The sequence below is a fragment of the Balaenoptera acutorostrata genome, chromosome 11 (assembly GCF_949987535.1).
Source record: "Balaenoptera acutorostrata chromosome 11, mBalAcu1.1, whole genome shotgun sequence".
NCBI classification, from domain to species: Eukaryota; Metazoa; Chordata; class Mammalia; order Artiodactyla; family Balaenopteridae; genus Balaenoptera; species Balaenoptera acutorostrata.
Window position 1 is genome coordinate 17146474 of NC_080074.1, and position 19012 is coordinate 17165485.

The 19012-nt window shown below is 44.6% G+C and overlaps 1 long non-coding RNA gene across 1 annotated transcript in view; it reads right to left on the reverse strand.

The window, feature by feature from the left end:
• Positions 1–19012, reverse strand: part of LOC103003139 (uncharacterized) — a 204048-nt gene that overhangs the window by 131040 nt on the left and 53996 nt on the right. The window lies entirely within an intron of this gene.

Sequence of the window (19012 nt, forward strand, 5' to 3'; positions counted from 1 at the left end):
AATGAAATATTGACTGCATTACTGCACCCTCATTTTTCAAATGCAGAAACAAGTTGAGAGTGGTTGTGTGGATCATCCAGTTACCTACCCAGCAAATGTCAAAAAGAAGGATTTGAACTTCTATTTGCTAGACTTTAAATCCAGCGTTTATTTGAATCACTTTGGCTTAACTGCCTTATTTATTAGAGAGGCACAAAAAATGTGTTCTGGAATTTCCAAGGACATAGGTATTAATTCCTACTGGGAAAGTTAGGAGACTTCATGGAGAAAGCACATATAATTTCTATACAGAGTTCTAAATACACACATTCATACAGGTAATAACAAATACTTTTCTAGCTGGGAGCAAGTCCAAAAGTCTAACTTTTCATGCAATAGTTACAAGCACATAATCTGTATATGATCATTAAAAAACCCACATTTTTTCTTTTGAAGTCTTTGTGCTGTTTTCAGCTACTGTGTTTAATAGCAACTCTCTGGGTTTTTATCAGCTTCTACCTTGATATGTCAACATTTACTCTAAGGTATAAAGTGAGATTGGAGAATGAAGCAGTGGAAAGGAATAGAGGCCAGGGGGGTGGGGGAAGAAGAGGATGCTTGTTTATACACAATAGAGACAGCCTCTCGGCTAATGTGATACTTGAGCAGACCTGAGTGAAACGAGAGTGTGAACCCAGCAGTCATCAGGGTGAAGAACATTCCAGAATGAGAGAACAGGAAGCACAAAATCCCTGAGACAGGGGAATGCTTAATATGTTTGAGGTACCGTGAGGAGGTCAATGAGAGCAGAACAGAAGGAGTGAGGGGTTAGAAGGTAGCGGGATGTGAGGTCAGAAGTGTCCAGAGTGTGTTGATGAGGGCCGTAGGCTCGGCAGGCACGGCCGTGGCAGGGGTGGTGAAGGAGTATGATGGCCCCTCCAACCAGCCTCTCTGAACTCCATCTGGTGAGAGGACACATCAGCAAAGGCCGTCACATAACGTCCACAGGCACAGATGCTCGGCATCTGAGAGAAGCCGTGTGACGTAGCAGTTACGAGGCTGGACCGGGGAGTCAGAAGGCCTGTGATAGAACCCAGGCTCTGTCAGGTACTCACCGTCACACACTTTGTCCAGGGGCAAATGATGTAAGCTCTCGGAGTCTCAATTTTTTCATCTTGAAATGTGACTGTCGTACCTACTACATATTGCCGTGAGGACTAAGAGAAATGATGCGTGCAATGCAATTAAAACAGTGTCTGCTACCAAACGCAAAACAGATAGCTAGTGGGAAGCAGCCGCATAGCCCAGGGAGATCAGTTCGGTGCTTTGTGACCACCTAGAGGGGTGGGACAGGGAGGGTGGGAGGGAGGGAGACGCAAGAGGGAAGAGATATGGGGACATATGTATATGTACAACTGATTCACTTTGTTATAAAGCAGAAACTAACACACCACTGTAAAGCAATTATACTCCAATAAAGATGTTTAAAAAAAACAAAACAAAACGGTGTCTGGCATGCAGCAGGTGTTCAATTAAAGCTCACCTTTGCTATTACCACCGTTACTCCTGGTACTATTCACTGGTGTCCATGCAGCATGGCAGAAATACTCACTAGGTTAGGCTCTTCCCAAGTCAGGCTAACTGTTCAAAACTGAAAGGAGGCTTCCAGAAACACAAGCCACTTGCACCTGCAGAAACAGCAATGCTGTCCCTTAGTGAAAGGCAGGCAGCCGCAGTGCGGCTGAGAAGCTGGCGTCCCTCCTTGTGAGTGAGGCTGGGGGGCAGGGGAGGAAGAACAAAGCACCCTCTTTGACAGCCCTACGACACGCCCTGGGATTCCACACCTAATAAGCTCTTCAGGGCGCTCTCTCAGCTTCTCGGGCGCCGGCTGTCTCCCCTGCGTGTTCTCTGAAGAGCCAGATCTGACTCATCCAGACCGCACACCTGGGCCTGTGGTTTGGGCCGTGGCAGAGGGCAAAGGAGAAGGGAGCTACCGTAGGGCCAGGGATGCACGCGGGAAACCCTGGTGTGGGAGACCCTGCTTTGCAGGCAGGCAGCCTTGCCTCCCTCCACTGTCTCCAGTAACACGAAGGGGCCCGTTTGTCTTTCTTAAACTGGGTCCAAAGAGCTTCACCTGGGATGAGGGAAGACGGCTGTGTGCTGGAGCCACTGGGGTGTCAGGCCGGAGGGAAGGGGAGGATGGGGCAGGCGTGGAAAACACACGGAGGTGCTGAAGGGTGGCTGTTTCGTGTTGGGGCAATACCGAGGCAGAGAAAGGCATCTCGTTCTACTTGCTGGTCTCAGGCACTTCCTTTCTGACCAAAACAAGGGAAAGCAACATATTTTATTGCTGTTGCACGATACAGTCTAAAAACACATCTCTTGGGCAGTCTTTTATCAAAACTTTATTGTGCATCTCCCCAGCCAGGACTCCTGCTCTTGCTACAAAAAGGCTCAGCCCTGCCCTGGTCCCAGGCCAACCCTGACTTCCGGCAGCTTCCTTTTAATGCATTTAAAGAAATATGTGAGACCTCCTGCGACCGGCTGGCACAGGGCTGGGCAGCAGAGTGCAAAGGTGCAGAAGACGGCCTCCACTTCCACATCTCGCAGTCCAGCCCCACTCCCCACATACACGTACTCCCCGCCCCAGGCCAGTGGGCTTCTTCTTAAGCTCTGGGTTCAACCTCAGCGCTAAGGCTCGCCAGCTGTGTGACCTCAGGCAGGAAATGTATTCTCTTAGAAACTGCTTTCTCATTTGCAAAATGGGAATAATCACTCCCGTCCTGCCCACCTCATCATGGTAGCTGTGTAGCCTTGAGACAACAGTCACAGAAGACTTGGAAGAAATGAAACATTATATAAAATGTGGACACCGGGCTTCCCTGGTGGCGCACTGGTTGGGAATCTGCCTGCCAATGCGGAGGACACGGGTTCAAGCCCTGGTCTGGGAGGATCCCGCGTGCCGCGAAGCGGCTGGGCCCGTGAGCCACAATTGCTGAGCCTGCACGTCTGGAGCCTGTGCTTGGCAACAAGAGAGGCCGCGATAGTGAGAGGACCCGCGCACCGCGATGAAGAGTGGCCCCCACTTGCCGCAACTAGAAAAAGCCCTCGCACAGAAATGAAGACCCAACACAGCCATAAATAAATAAATAAATAAAACCCAAAAGTTAAAAAAAAAAAAAATGTGGACACCAAAAAGGGCTTAAAACTCCTCAACTGGCATAAATGGCAAACATGCGGGGCTTCAGGCGTGACACAATGCCTCCCACAAGGCATCAATGGTGGAGGCGCTATAAGCCTGCAGGGTCCTTATCAGCTTTATTCCAATGCTGATGAAATTCCCTGGCCACATGTAAGGGTCTAAGAGACCATCCAGAACCGAAGCAAGTAGACCCAAACACCTACACAGCTTCCTTCCTGGCTCTCCTCGAGTGACTTGTTTTTACTGGAACCTAGTTTCCTCTTCCTGTCTGGGAAACTCTGTTTACAACATCTAGCTCTGTGAGGAAAGCAAAGAAGAAAGCTCTTTCCACCAAACAGCCTTGAAATTTCACCAGGTTACCCTTCTAACCTGAACCAAAATAGGCCATGACTCATCACTTGTGCTTGGGGGACCCCATTTCCCATTTATCTTCCCAGGAGATCACATCCTGCATGATTATCAGTAAAAAGCAAGCTGCAGGCACGCCTCCGTGGGAAAAAAAATTAGGAAAAAAATTCACTTTTGGAAACTCCATCCTCACCACACTCCCTTACAATATCCAAGCTCCCTGCAGGCAATTCTCCATCATCTTATCCTTGTCTAGCCCTTTAGCACTCTCCTATCAACTGAAAAAAATGCACTTGAGAGTTGTGAATTTTTTATTTGGGGCAAATGAGGACTATAGCCCAGGAGACAGCATTTCAGATAGCTCTGAGAAATTGCTCCAAAGAGGTAGGGGGGAAGGTCAGTATATATGTGATTTTGGTGAAGGGGGAGTACATGTAATCAAGCACATATTTTTTTCAGAATGTTTCTGCTAGTCTCATGAAGGTTACTGCTAGTCACGAGGAGCAGACGTCACCTTGAAGGATATTAGTGCTTTTCTAGATACAAGGAGATGCAAGAATTGGGCTCATAAAATCTTCTCCTGAAAATATCTGAAGACCCGTTCTGCCAGTTCTTCCCAGAGCACAGAGGGCCTCATTCCTGATCTCCACCCTGAACTCCTTTCAGGGGGTGTTGAAGGTCAGCAGCTGCAGCGGCTCATGATTTGATTCTTGTAGAGGTAGATGGCAAGTGCCAATTTGTGGGTGACACTCCCCACTGCTGTCTGCTCATCCAAGTCTAATTGTCCTTCAACGCTTACCCCTTCACCTCAAGTCGACAAATTCTTGGCTGCTTGACCCTGGACACAGCTCTTCAAATTTTAGTTTCCTGACCTGTAATAATGGCAGGAATAGATGACAGTGAGAGAGCACTTTGTATTTGCCACAGATTAGTTCATTTCATCCTCCAAAGAAGCCTGTGAGGAGGAAGCTATTACTATCTTCATTCTGCAGATGAGGACACTGAGTCACAAGAAGGTAAGTGATTTGCCCAAGGTTAACACACAAGGGTCAGAGCCAGGATCTAAATACAGGCGGTCTGGCCCATGTTTTTAACCAATACACTGTAGCCACCTACCCAATTTGTCAGCATGTTTTGAGGGCCATAAGAGATAGCTGGAAAATAGTAGGCATTTAATAAAATATTGTTACATTATTGGATGAAAACACATGTCAAAGTACCCGTCTTAGTTCCTGGTCCGTAACAGGCCTTCCAATTGTGTTAGTTCGCTTCCCTTCCTCCCTCTTCCAAAGCAACTCTCCTGACCGTGATCTTCCCCTCGGAAGCCCAGACGTGCCGTTCGAAGGTTACTCAAGAGAGAGTTACAGTGCTCGACAAACTCTTCCAGGAAACAGAGTCTTCTGAATAATGTGAATCACTGAGGTGGGATCTGCCATGTTCTAGTTGGTGCTTTCAATCAAAGGCATTCAGCCATGGGCACAAGCGCCATGAGCACAACACAGAGTTTCTATAACCGTTTCCAAGAAACCATGATTCTCGGTGAGAAAGCAGGGCTGTTATTTTCCATGAGGGGACTCTCAGTGGAGTAAGATTCCTGCCCTTCCCCATCATGCTCTCCTGTCTCACTTCGCACCAAGGAGGAGGACAGGTCTACCTAACGATGAGCCTGAGAGAAGAAACTGGGCGTGCTCCTCTCAGCCTCTTAGGATTCTCTTTTCTGATCTGCCTGCAGAGAGAATACATTCTGGTCTCCTTGGCATCCTGGGGAAAGAAGGCTGTGGTTGTCCAACTATACCAGTGACTACTGGTAAGTATCTAATTCAGGGGGAGTACTGAGTTCCTGCTGTGTCTCTATATCCAGGCAGAGCCAGTCCAAGTTGATCAGTAATAAAAATGTACGTTGATCTCCGTGGTAGACATTAATGCTGTTTGCCAAACAGTTTCTCTTCTCCCCCTTCTGGGCAGAGGCTTGGAGGACACGTCAAGGATCTCTTGTCATAGGCTGGGTCACGTGACTGGATGTGGCCAATATTTTGGCAGTGAAAGTGACATGTGTCAGGTGTGGGATAAGTATTTAAAAGTCAGTATAGACTTCCGGTTTCTGGTCTGGTGTGTAAGGAACTTAGAAGTCTTCCGTCCATCAATAACAACCAATAAACACCTGAACAAACTGAAACAATCAACAACTCTTAGATCTGTCAGAGAAGGGAAGTCACAGGGCAAACTGCTGCTTCCAAAATTAGAGACAGACAGGTTGATACAGAGAATCACAATCTGCTGGAGCAGAAACTTCCATGGGCAACAGTGTGAACACTCGAACTGTAATTGAGGAGCTGCTGGAGGCTCAGTGCAGGCCACCCCGAGAGGAGGAAACTGCAGGGGAATTCAGTCATAGAAGCACCCTCGCCCTTCTGTGAGTTTTACCTCCAGGAACTCTGTTTGGTCCTCCCAGTGAATACTGGAGAAAATGTCATGCTTCCAGCAGGGGGAGGAAAAAAGGAACCATTGTGAATACACCAGAACATTTGTTGTTCTTAACAAGGTCTGCCCTCAGGAAGAACTATTTATCGTCGCCTCACCGGCTATGGTTATAGAAAAGCCTAGCCTACCTGGGGCGAGGGAATACTCAACTCCAGCCCCCTCCTTCCCTCTGATCCCACCTAAGGAGGAAACACTGAGAAGCACTGGTGAGATTCACAGTCCAGTGGCACAAGCTCACCAAACGACTGAGACTTAATCAGCGGGCTATAGAATGATCACCCTCTCTCCTCTCTCCATGCCCTACCACTACATCATTAAATGTGCTACCTACCGCATTTACCATAGTTCCTTCCACCTAGTACATCATGTCTGCATTTCTTCAACAGAAAATTATAAGACATTCTAAAAGGCATCAAAATGAGCCAAAAAAAAAAAAGCAAAACACACAGTTTGAAGAGACTGACCAAGCATCAGAACCAGAGTCAAATAGGTCATGGGTGCCGGAATTATCAGACCAGGAATTTGAAACAATTATGATTAATATGCTAAAAGGTATAACGGATAAAGTACCTGTTAGTCCATCATGACCAGAGGTAGACGTTCTACCACTGCTATTTCACTTCTTTTGTCACACAATTAGCAGCTGGGCTGCCCTCACTACAAACAGGCTACTTTTGGTGTGAGAGTCACAGCTATGAACCACATGGGGACCCTGGTTTCTCATGTATCATCAACAATTCACATTTCACATGTGCTTGGACACATGTGTCATGGCGGAAGCTGCAGGCCAAATGCACTGATAGCAAGACACCCTGTAATAACTAGGGGTTACGAAATATTTTCAGGTCTGACACAGTTTGCTCACAGCATGTGTATTTAGCCTTTGCTTCTATTACATCAGTAGCTGTGTGTGTGTGTGTGTGTGTGTGTGTGTGTGTGTACACATGCATATAAGGGCTTTGAGGTGAGTGGCAAGAAGTCAATGTACACTACCTACCATTTTGTAACCTACTTTGTGACATGTGCCAAATAACTTAAAATACATGATGACTGCTAATTTTGACAATGACCGTGAAAAAGAAATGCAATTCTCATGCTTCTTTTACAGAAACTGAATTCAAGGGCAAGTTCCTCAAGGCCATTCAGTGGATCTGTGATGAAGCCGAGTTTTGAGCACATATCTGTCCCTCTTCAAAGCTGCATGTACTTAACCACCATGTTCTTCTGGCTTTTAATATTTCACTTCCTCCTCTGCCTGGAAAGATGGTCAACACATGGCTGGGCCTCAATAAATAATTTTGCATTAACTGAATCTTAAGATAGATTACTATCAAAACTAGCTGTGTCCCCAGCACTTACCTCCATCGTAGTGCCTAGCACATAGTAATTGTTTAATAAATAATTTTTGCTTTAATATGCATTATTACATCTAAATAGGTCATAGTGCTATAGAGTGTGATGACTCACGTTTAATAATGGGTAGCATTTTATATGTCTATTTGCAAGCCTTATTTGTCTATTTTAATATAGTGTGATGTTTTCATAAGGAAAGATAAAGCACAGCTGAATGGAAAAGAATACTTCCTTTGACCAATTCTTTCTTCTGAACCGCGGAAGCCTAATTACTCAGCCCAGGAGGCGCTAACTTCAGTAATACTACTACCTCCTTGCACAGATAGAACATACAAACATTTTGAGAAAACAAACAGCCTAGGGCAAGGAGAAGGGAGAGGAAGGAGAATCTTGTTTTTCCAACTTCAGTGTCTACTGACTTTATCCTGTCAAGAACATTTGGATGGGGGGCTTCCCTGGTGGCGCAGTGGTTGAGAATCTGCCTGCCAATGCAGGGGACATGGGTTCGAGCCCTGGTCTGGGAAGATCGCACATGCTGCGGAGCAACTAGGCCCGTGAGCCACAACTACTGAGCCTGCGTGTCTGGAGTCTGTGCTCCGCAACGGGAGAGGCCGCGACAGTGAGAGGCCCGCGCACCGCGATGAAGAATGGCCCCCGCTTGCTGCAACTAGAGAAAGCCCTCGCACAGAAATGAAGACCCAACACAGCCAAAAAATTAATTAATTAATTAATTAATTAATTTTTTAAAAAAAAGAACATTTGGATGGTTTTATGGCGAATTAACCCTGTCCCACTCTCAATCTATATGTTCCTGGAGGTTTGCCCCATCCTCACTCACCACCACCCCCAAGTTCCAGGAGTGGGCATATGGCCTCCACCTGACCTTCTGATCTACTACCCAGCTTTATGGCACAGTGATGTTTTCTGTACCTAATTTGTTCCGTTTTATGTTTTATCAGAGCTAGCTCAGTGTGGTTTAATTCAAGGACCTTCAATGGAAACACTAAGAAAGAAAAGTTTTCTTTTTTCTGGACTAGAACCTTGTGGGAGAAGCCTGGAGATGCTGACGGCCATCTCATCACACCAGGAGGGAAATGGACTGAGAATGTCACTGATGCAGAAGAAAGCTGTCATTTCTAATGATAACACTGAGGCCTGTAGAACCAGCCTCTCTTGAACCAAAATCTACTCAGAATCATACAGGTAGCCGGACAAATTCCCTTTTACGCTCAAGCCAGTTTGAGTTTCTACCATTTGCAACCCAAGAATTCTAAGAGGAAGGGGACCAAACAGGTTCTGTGTCCCACTTGCCTGGGGAGGGAGTATCACTCCACTTAATTGCTGGAGGTATGTATTAGTCTTCCCCATGTGATAAATAGGCAAACTAAGACCCAGAGAAGTTAAAAAACTAGGCACACACGACTAGGAAGTAGTTGAACTTGGATCTACTCCTATCGCTCTCTACCTCTAAAAACCTAGGTCCTAGGAAAGGACCTAGGTTTTTAGAGGTAGAGAGAGATACAACTGAATACAACAATTCAGAGATACAACTGAATACAACAAGAGCAAATTTCTATGAAAAATTACCCTTTCTGGTGGGATGTGTAGAAAGCACACTAAACAAGAGAGACCGATTCCTAGCTTTTTTTTGTTTTTCTGGGGAGCCTGGCTCACCATACCTTTCCTATGACTTGGAGCACTTTTCCTCTCTAAATCTCAGGAAGTTTTTTGTTTTTGTTTTTTGGTCTATAAAACCATGGGGTTTAGATAACCACGGGCCTAGATACTCATGATCCAAGTTCTTTCCATCCCTAAAAATGTAAAATGTCAATTCTTGACTGTTTTCTTAAAATTCCCAAGTTAGGTGATAGAAGAACCAGACATTGAAGCAAGCCAATAGGCGAAGGTTCCCTCTGTGAACCTTTTCTCCTAATTTGGGCAAATGGCTGAGGTATGTGTAATTAAAACTGCAGAAATAACAAGCTTCCGGCCAAGTTCTGCCCTCACTTAACCATACTCTCGGGGGTTGATTCGGGGGAGGGGGGCAGCGGATGTTGAACCCAGGGTGGAATTTGGCTTGATATGTGGATTCTTATAATTTCCAAATGATGTCAGTGCACTTATTTGAGAGACTGAGAAAGTGCTGAGTTTAGTCTATTTACCTCCATAAAGAAAAACTGAAAACCGCTGGGCTAGGGCCAGTGTCGACCAATGTTATAAAGCTAAGAACACTCTTGGCAGGGCAAAGTCATTCGGGGACGATCGTACCCAATTCATGTCGATTTATGGTTGCAGCCTTTCTTTCTGATTATAGTGTGTTCTAAGATAGGGAATACCAGCCCTGTTCTTGTCAACTGGCTCAGAGAAAATGAATCTGCTAAAAAGTTTTGTCATCCGTTGATCCCAGAACCACTGAGGTTATAGAAATTTCAACAGCAGCTAAGAGAGGCCAGAGTTAAGTACTCATTCAAAAGAAAGACAGCAAGCTATTGAAAAGATCTGTCTAGTTAATGCAACTCTATTATAGAGTTTTGGTTCTAATTAGCCAGATAATGTCTTTGCATTCCTGTGTCCTTTCACCTTTGAGTTGCCCTCTATTAGGAGCTCTAGGCAGATCTTGGATGATATTAAGATGGTATATATCCAGGGGACCCAAGAATTCCAACATTCTATCTTGCTCACCCATCCCGTCCCCCGGGGATTTCCTGAGATAATAAAGTATGGTCAGGGTAGAGTGGGATGAATGAGGTAGGTGGCCTAGGTTTAAATCTTGCTCACTCACCAGTGAGGAAACCTCAGGAAATTTTTTCACCTAGGAAAAAAAATGGATAATAATAGTACCTTCTCACAGGGTTGTTACAAAAATAAAATGAATTACTTTATTCAAAACACTCACTGTTTGGCACCTAGTATGCACTCAGTAAAGGCTAGCTATTAGTCCTGAAGGTGCTATACACATAGGAAACAAGACCAAATGTATTCAAGGTAAAACTTCATTTTTATTGGGATCAATATCTGATATTCCAACATGTGGCACTCTGGTAAGCAAACAGGTCTAATTGCTTACAAAGGCTCCTACCTCCCAACTGCAACTCTTGAGTATTAATCACCTTCTGCATGGGCCAGATGATCCAGGGGACCAGAGTTTTCATGACAACTTTTAGGAAGGCATGCAAAGAAAACAAAAGACAGGATTCAGTAGTCAGACACTGAGGGATCTTGGCTCAGCTTAGGGATATCACATCAAAACAGCAGCAAGAAGCAGCAAAAAGAGGAGAAAACTACTTGACATTTTAAAATATAATGATCAGGTTCATCAGTAAACATAGCCTGGGTAATGTCCCAGAATTTGGCCCATCAGATATGCAGCTCCTCATCTGGAGGAGAGTGGGGGAGAGGCAGGAAAGGAAACAGAAGGGGACTTAGACAGCCTTCCCCCACTCCCAACCCCCTTACTTCAGTGACTCTCAAAATGCAGTGGGTGAACCATCACATCAGACTCACCTTGGATGTTTGCTAAATGCAGATTCCTGGACTCCAGGCAAATATACTGTGATGGTTAATTGTATATGTCAACTTGACTGGGCCATGGGATGCCCAGATATCTGGCTAAACATTATTTCTGGGTATGTTTTGTGAGGATGTTTCTAGAAGAGATTAGCGTTTGAATCAGCAGACTGAGTAAAGCCGATGGCCCTCCCCAATATCGGAGGGGGGCATCATCCAATCCACTGAGGCCCTGAATTGAACAAAAAGGTGGAGGAAGGGAGAATTCTCTTTCTCTGCCTGACTGAAACATCTCTCTGAGCTGGGACATCAGACTGGGACTTACACTCTTGGCACCCCTGGTTCTTAGGCCTTCGGAGTAAGACTGGAACTGAAATACCAGCTTCCTGGGGCTCCAGCTGGTAGATGGTAAATTGTGGGACCTCTCAGCCTCCATAATCATGTGAGCCAGTTCCTCATAATCTCTCTCTTTATATAGAGATAGATACATAAATAGCTATACAGATCTCTCTGTTTTTTCTATCTGTCTACATCTATATCTATATCTCATCAGTTATATTTCTCTGGAGAACCCTAATACACATACTAAAACTGAATCTTTTGGGGTGAGGATCAAAACTCTGCATCTGACAAGTTTCCCAGATGAACTGAAGTTTAAGAAACAATTATCTGTTTCACTGTGAAGTCATCAAAGAGTGGAGGTGGTATTGTACAATGCTTTTAAGTAGTCCTATTTTTGCAGGAGGGATACTTTATTATGAGGGAGGAGCCATAAGGCCTGGCAGCCACTCCCTACACTCAGGATGGAAATAGCACTTGGCCAGCTGGTTTGGGTTCTGGTCTCCATCAAGAGCTCAGCCGTTCGAGAATCTGGACTCATCATAGGGCTTGCCTGCATCTCTCTTTCCTCCTCTGTCAATAGAAGAAAGGAGCTCTCCCTTGCTTTCTTCATAGGGTTCTTGTAAACACTGAAGAAGCTGATGTGTGAAAACCTTTTAAAACTTATATAACCCAAGGAATTATGTATTCCTGTGAACTCAGAAATAACCACCCTTCCCGCTTCCCCGACAGTTATGGGGAATCAGAGGTTTGTGTTTTCCTCCACAAAGATCATGTTCACCAGATAATTACAGACTTCATTTTATTCAACTTGCGGATTCAGTCACAGAATGGATGCCTGTAACTCACGGCAAAGTACCCCGCTATTTCAGGCAAAAACTTAAAAAAAAATCTATCTTCTCTCACTAATATCATTAAATAGATACCGCATTGGAACTCTACTGACGGCTCCCTTGAGCCCCAGGTCTGGATGCCCAGCTGTGCCCTTGGTCTCTCTCTCTGGATATGCCTCTGCTAAACCCACCGCGCCTCTGTGTCCCAGACTGAACTTCTCACTTTCCATCCTGAATAGATTCCTCCTCTAGACCTTCTCATTCCCATTCATGGCTTCGCTGTCCTCCCAGCACCTCCAACTGAAGGGCCCGGAGTCTACTTGGACCTCTCCACCACCGGTCACTCTCCATCTGGATAGTTTCTTGCTCACCTATTTCTTTCTCAAAACCCCCTATCCCTGCCCTCATTCTGTCCCCCATCTATCACCACTTTGGCTCAGACTCATGGCTGTGTAGTAGTAAAACTGTTGTAAAATAAAGTGTAGAGAATCAGCCCAGAGCAGTCATTCTTAAATAAGTGAGCATGACAAAAAGACAAAAGACATCACTTATGTTGACACATATGTGTTCGTTGGTTGACAAGACCCAGGAGAAGATTTTGGAGGTTTTCCCCCTATGGAACCTCTGCTTTTGAACATACTTAGGGAAGCTTCTAGCTGAAACGAGAGCAGCATCTCTCCTGGGAACACTGAGATACACAGAGTGCTTCTGCTTGTTTAATCTCACCATTGTTGGATCCTTTCCTGAAAATAAACTACATTCCATGGAGATTTGGGGGTTATATTTTTGTCCTACGACAACAACCCCCTAAGGATGCAGGGCAGGAAGCTGGAAGGAGCTGGTTCACAATGGAATCCCTGAACCACTATGATGGCCCTGGCCTGCCGCCCTCTGGACTTCTGGTTGTGTAAGATGAATAACTCCCTTCAAGCCATCACTGGTCAACTTTTTTGTTGTTTGTGATCAAATGTAAGAGTGAAAAGACAGAGCTGGAACCTAAGCCTGAGTCTATCTGAGGCCAACACCTGTTCTCTTAATCGCTACTCTCTACTGTGGTTTATCCAAGGCAAGAGCTTGTACAAATGGAGAAGAAATGAGATGTCCTAACATGGCCAGAGAAGGCTTAGCTGACAGCTGGTATCCTGTTTCGAGATTCCAATCTGGATGACCATTCTGAGAGGTACCATCCATAGCTAGCCAACTCCGACTTTAGAGCCATGTTGAGCATGCTAGGAGCTAATTTGGTCGTGTCTTAGGGATGGGGTTGGAGTATGACACCGATTTGGTTTTCAAAACTTTGCCAGGGGCTATTCCTTTCCTTTGACTGTTCCCCAGGCCTTCAAACCTGCACCTCCGCCTCAGGAAATTTTATGAAATCAGGATCTCAGTAACTGAAGGCATGGCCTCCATCAACATTTGAATCAGATGGTCCTTCCACTCTGGGTGATAGAAAGGAATTCTCTTTGCTTTGTGTCCTAGGAAATAAGAGGCCCTCATCTAATTTGATCTGTATCTGAATCCTGCAGCCTGGCACCAAACAGGAAACATGGATGAAAATAAAAAATTATGGTGGGCAGTTTCATACTAATCAGAGTCTGGCTTCCAGGGCGTGCCTAAGGAGTCAGAATGAAAGAAAATATCATGGCAGAAAAAAGGAGGCTGGGAGAGCTGGAGAGAGAGAGGAGCCAGATGACTGATGGCAAAGGAATGCAGCATCAGCTTTTATCAGGTTTGACATGGCATCCGTCCTCGCTGCAGGTCCCATTCTCCAGTGTTTACATTTGTCACATCTCTTTTCCTTCCAAACAAAAGATGCTTGACAGTCTGAATGGGTAATTTGTAAGGTGCCAGAGTTCCTCAGCCATCCGTGCATATACATTCTGGGTTGAGAAGAGGGCAAGTGGAGGGCAGCCGCTACATTTTGGAAGCAATGAGGCCACGATACCACTGAAACCTGCCTAGCGCAAGAATAACATATTGGGAGCCATTCTCCCCATCGTGCAAAACTTAATTAATGACTCTCTCATGCGCTACAGAGACCAGTGTGCACCAAGCCTAAGACTTCAAGAATGAGGGGTAAAGCAGATCTGCAGGAAAATTTAGTGATTTTGACTTTCTGCCCAGGCTAATAAACTTCTTCATGTTTGCAAAACTCTCATTTCAGTTTTGGTTGTCCTGGCCTTACCTATTCCATGAAAAATAGGTTGACATTTCTCCCCTCAGGTGTTTAGGGCAATTAGGGATTTGTCTCCATTTTTGCAACAGAACTAAGAGGGGGTATGTGTGTGGGCGGTGTGAGCATGGGGTAGAAGCCTCCACTGAACCTTGCAGTCTTGATTGGAGTTTTGGCCACAATAGCTGGACCTGATCCAATTTATTTCAGCTTTGCAAATAACCTCAAAGGGTTGATCAGCTACTTGTTTGTTTTAATCACACTCACCATCAGAACAGCAAACCCCCTCAGCTCAGCCAATCAGCATATTTATTGGAGTTACTGTTCCGAGCAGACACAAGACATGACTAAGACAGGACCCAGGTCTTCAAGGGATGACAGTAGAGATAAGGAGAAAAACAGGAATGCAGTTTTCTGTGTAAGTGCATGTGTGAATTTTTCTTGGAAACGACTCTAACTCATACCAGATTCACAAAAGGATCTGGGATACAGTAAAATGTTATAAGAGAGAGCACTGCTAGGAGGCTCTGGAGACACCTGGGGTACTTGGGCCAGGGAGTGACTCTCCATGAACCTTGGTTTCCTCATTTGTGAAATGGAGATGACATCGTGGGCTTGGTATGAGGATTAACTAAAATAATATATAAGAGCATTTCGCATGATGCCTGGCACACAGCAGGGCATCGATACATGTTAGCTATCATGAGGAAGGAGAAGGAGGAGGAGGAGGAAGAGGAGGGGGAGAAGAGGAAGAAAAAGAAAGAGAAGAATGAGAACAAGAAGGGAAAAAGAAAGCAATGGTGTAGGGAATTTTCTAAGAAAGTACCACGCTTTGTGAGCCCCAAGAGCTCTGGGGCTGGAGAAATCAAGGAACGCTGCTTAGAAAATGGAAGACAGTATTTGGCCCTTGAAGAGCAAAAAGTTTCAAACTGAGAGAACTGGGGAGTGTTAGGGTTAGAGCCAGGGTGGCTCTAAAAGGTTAAGGAAGAGGACAGAAATAGGGTTGAGGGTAAGTTAAGGTTCTGTCTTAATGTTAAATATCTAGGCTGAGGAAACTGTAATATTGTAGCACAGAGAATTAGCCGAGTTCAGCCCAGGAGACGGTGGCAAGGAGAACTGGCCAGGCCAGATGGCCCGTGTTGCCTGAAAGTGGGTGACAAGTTAGGCAGAGAGAGAGTCTTGGAGCAAAGCAAGCAGTTTCTCTGGAGTGTTGTTACAGCAGCTCCAGAAGTCCACCTGCCTTTTTACACAGGTCTGCACGAGCCCATCCAGGTGAATGCCATGAGCTCATCAACAAGGGCCATGTTGCATGCATCTCAGGCTCCCCAGCTCTCAGCCCAGTGTTCCACACGTAGCAGCTGCCAATAAATACTTGCCCAAAATCCAAGCTAAAGAAAAGTCTCCTAGAAACACAGAAGGGAAAAAAATGTCACTCTACAGCCACAGCCCGTCCAGTTCTCCTGCACGTGTCACCCTCTGTTCCTCCATAACGCCAGATTCTCCATTGCTCTTGACTTTGCTTTGTGACATTTTCACCCATAGAAGAGAAGACAGGTCAAGGGTGTGCCGTCTCTTCTAAATCTTCTACTTCCGCTGCTAAAAACCACTTTTGAGACAGGTTGATATAGTCAAAGGAACAAAGAAATGATCACCTTTCGAATACAAGCTGTGCTATCTCGGCAGGTATGACGTATGGTTAAGTATTTAAAACTCTAAGCCAGGGTTTCCTCATGGGTAAATGTTGTGTTAATGACGACTTTATCAGGCTGCAGTGAATTTCAGACAGTTACGATTTCTGGTGGTTTTCATCCATTCCTAAAGACCTGCATCCTTGTCTTTTCTTCCTGGGAATCCTTTTCCTTCAGACTGAAGAATTTCATTTTGCATTTCTTGTGATGCAGGTCTGGCGGCAGTGACTTTGCTTAGCTTATCTTTATCTGAAAATGTCTTTATTCTGCTTACATTATTCTGAAGGATATATTTGCTGGATATAGAATTCTAGATTGACAGATCTTTTTTCTTTTAGCACAGTAAAAATGTTCTTGCACTGTCTTCTGGCTGCCACAGTTTCTGATGAGAAGGCAGCAGTCACATGAAACATTTTCTCACCTGTGTAACATGTCAGGTTTTTTTTTCTCTGACTGATTTTAAGATTTCTTCTTTATCTTTGCTTTTCGATTGTTTGACAGTAATGTTAGCTAGATGCAGTGTTCATTGTTTTTATCCTGTTTCAGTTTGCTGAGCTTCTTCCCAAAATGTAAGGTACATCAGGGCAGGGATCTTGTCTGTTATTTTCATTGTTGCATCCCTAGTGCCTAGAAAAAAGCCTGGTTTTGCATCATGAGGTTCAGAGAGGTGTACCTTTCCCAAGCTGAGCAGCCATTAGGTTTCAGGAGTCAGAATTCGGAGCCACTTCCCTTTGACTCCCTGCTTGTATTTCTACTCTACACGAAGGCAGGCCAATCACACATTGTGTTTCTCATATTAGTAGATGTGTCCTCTCCACAGCTGATATTTTCCAGTCAGGAAGTTTGCACCATTCTCTCCCTTAGCCTACTTCCCTTGGAAACAGGACCTGACTTCAAAGTATTTAATGTGCATTGAATTAACAGTAGCCTTAAAATGAGATGTGCTACCTGCTCTCTACATGAAAATATTAGATCCTGTAAAAGGGACCTAGCATGAAAGAAATTCTAGTCTAATGGAACTTCGCTATGAAAACCAGCAGAGCAAAAAGTTTTAAAACCGTGTTAAAATTTATTTCTTCAGTTACCAAAAGGTAAAACAAACCTATATAGAGCCATTTTTATTTGTATCAGAATGCACTTAATAAACACCAATTTATATATAACAATTCTCCAGATAAATCAAATGAGCCCACCTCTAAGATCTTTCACACGAAAACACCAAGTACAAAGAGGTCACTGAAACAAACTCATGGAATAATACATTTCTAAAACCCGGCACAAATTTTCCAAATGCACTCACATGCATTGTTTCATTTGATCTTCTGACGTATTTTGTGAGGAATATGTGCTATCTATTATTATTATTAAATCTACCTTTTACATTTAAAGCTTGGGGAAGTTATTACTAGTACATGGAAGAGCTAAGATTTAGATTCAGATCAAATCCTATTTTCTTAGGGTTGACCAGGCTGCTTGAAGCAGTTGTACACAGATAAGGTAAAATATTTACTTCAGCTAAGACTAGAGTGAGTAATTTGAGTATCATATGAGGGTAGTGCTATTTACATAAGATGAGATTGAATTGATTGGGAATGTGTGTGTGTGCGCAGTGTTTATATATGATATATATACACATACTGATGCATATATTTTTATATATATACACATACATACACTATATATACACACACACATATATATATAGTTAGGAAAATCTTAAGCATGAAAATATCATAAGCCAATTGAATGGAGAAGAGATGAGTGGGAAGACTTTGGGAGAAGAATCAGAGAGCAAAAAAGGAAAGATTAGAAGAAGTTAAGAACGGAGAAATGGTCCCTGCTACCAGTCAGTCCATTCAACGGGGATGTAAAAGGTCCAGCACTCAAGGCAACCATTACTTCCACACCGATGGCTGACCTCACTCACTGATCATGGCACTCTTTCCACTGAGCTTGGATACAACCACAGTTCTCCCCAAAACTGTGCTCCAAGCAACCATCGCCAATAGATCAGAGTCAGCACCAACACTGCCTTAGGAAATATTGCCTGACTTTACTCTCAGCAGTATTTTTAACTCAACACAGTGAACTGTGAGGACCTCCCACTTAGATTCATCCATTCCGTCAATCACTGAGTAGTCAGTACGCTCTCCTGCAGCTAGTTCCTCCTTCTTGGGGTCTTAACTTAGATGCTGTCCTCAGGGAAACTTCCTCATGGACCCTATATATAATACAGTAAAAATATATAATATGATATATTCTCATTTCTTTATCTCAGCACCCTGTTTGCTTCCTTCATAGCATTTATTTATTTGGTCACCGTGCTTTCCGTCTCCATCACTATACTGAAAAGGAGGGCATGTCTGCTGCGTTCTCCCTCGTATCTCTAGCACAGTGTGCTTGTGTGTGAGAAGTACTGACTCAGTGATTGCGAATGAACAAATGAATGTCTACTTCGTGCCTGACCTCAGTGGGCTCACAGTCTAGGGCGGGAAATAACACTATCATACTGTACACAAGCTCAAACAAAGTGCCAGGAGAGCACAAAGGAAGGGTAACCGGGACACCCCCCAAAAAGACCATCCTTAAGGGGTGGGTAGGGATTGCCAAAGCAAAGAAGTGAAAAAGGATATTCAAGTTCAAAGGCAAATTGTAAATGATAGCACTGAGGATGAACCTGAGCTTGACTGAAGCTGAAACCAAGGGAGGCGTCACCGGGGTGGGATGGATGAGTGGCCAGCGGGGGCCACATCCATCAGGGCTCCCAGCAGCTGGCTTCTTCTGTCCTCTCCTCCCCTGCTCCCCCACCCTCCCCTCAGACCGCCTGGCCAGGAATGCTGTTCATTTTTACAATGGACGGACTTCTCTTTGGTAGACAGTCTAAGCCCAGAAATGGAGTAAGATTATCTTTGGTTTACTTTAGTCTCACTTTAAGGATCTTATCTCTAGCAAATCCACCGTCACGGTTTACCACGGCAGGACACGATAGGAAGAGCCGCTCTCCCCCCAAAAAAGGGCGATCATTTTCTCCAACCCCATCAAACTGTCAAGAAGTTATTTCTTATTTACAAACGCAGATACATTGCTTACAGTCCACAGGCCCTCAGCA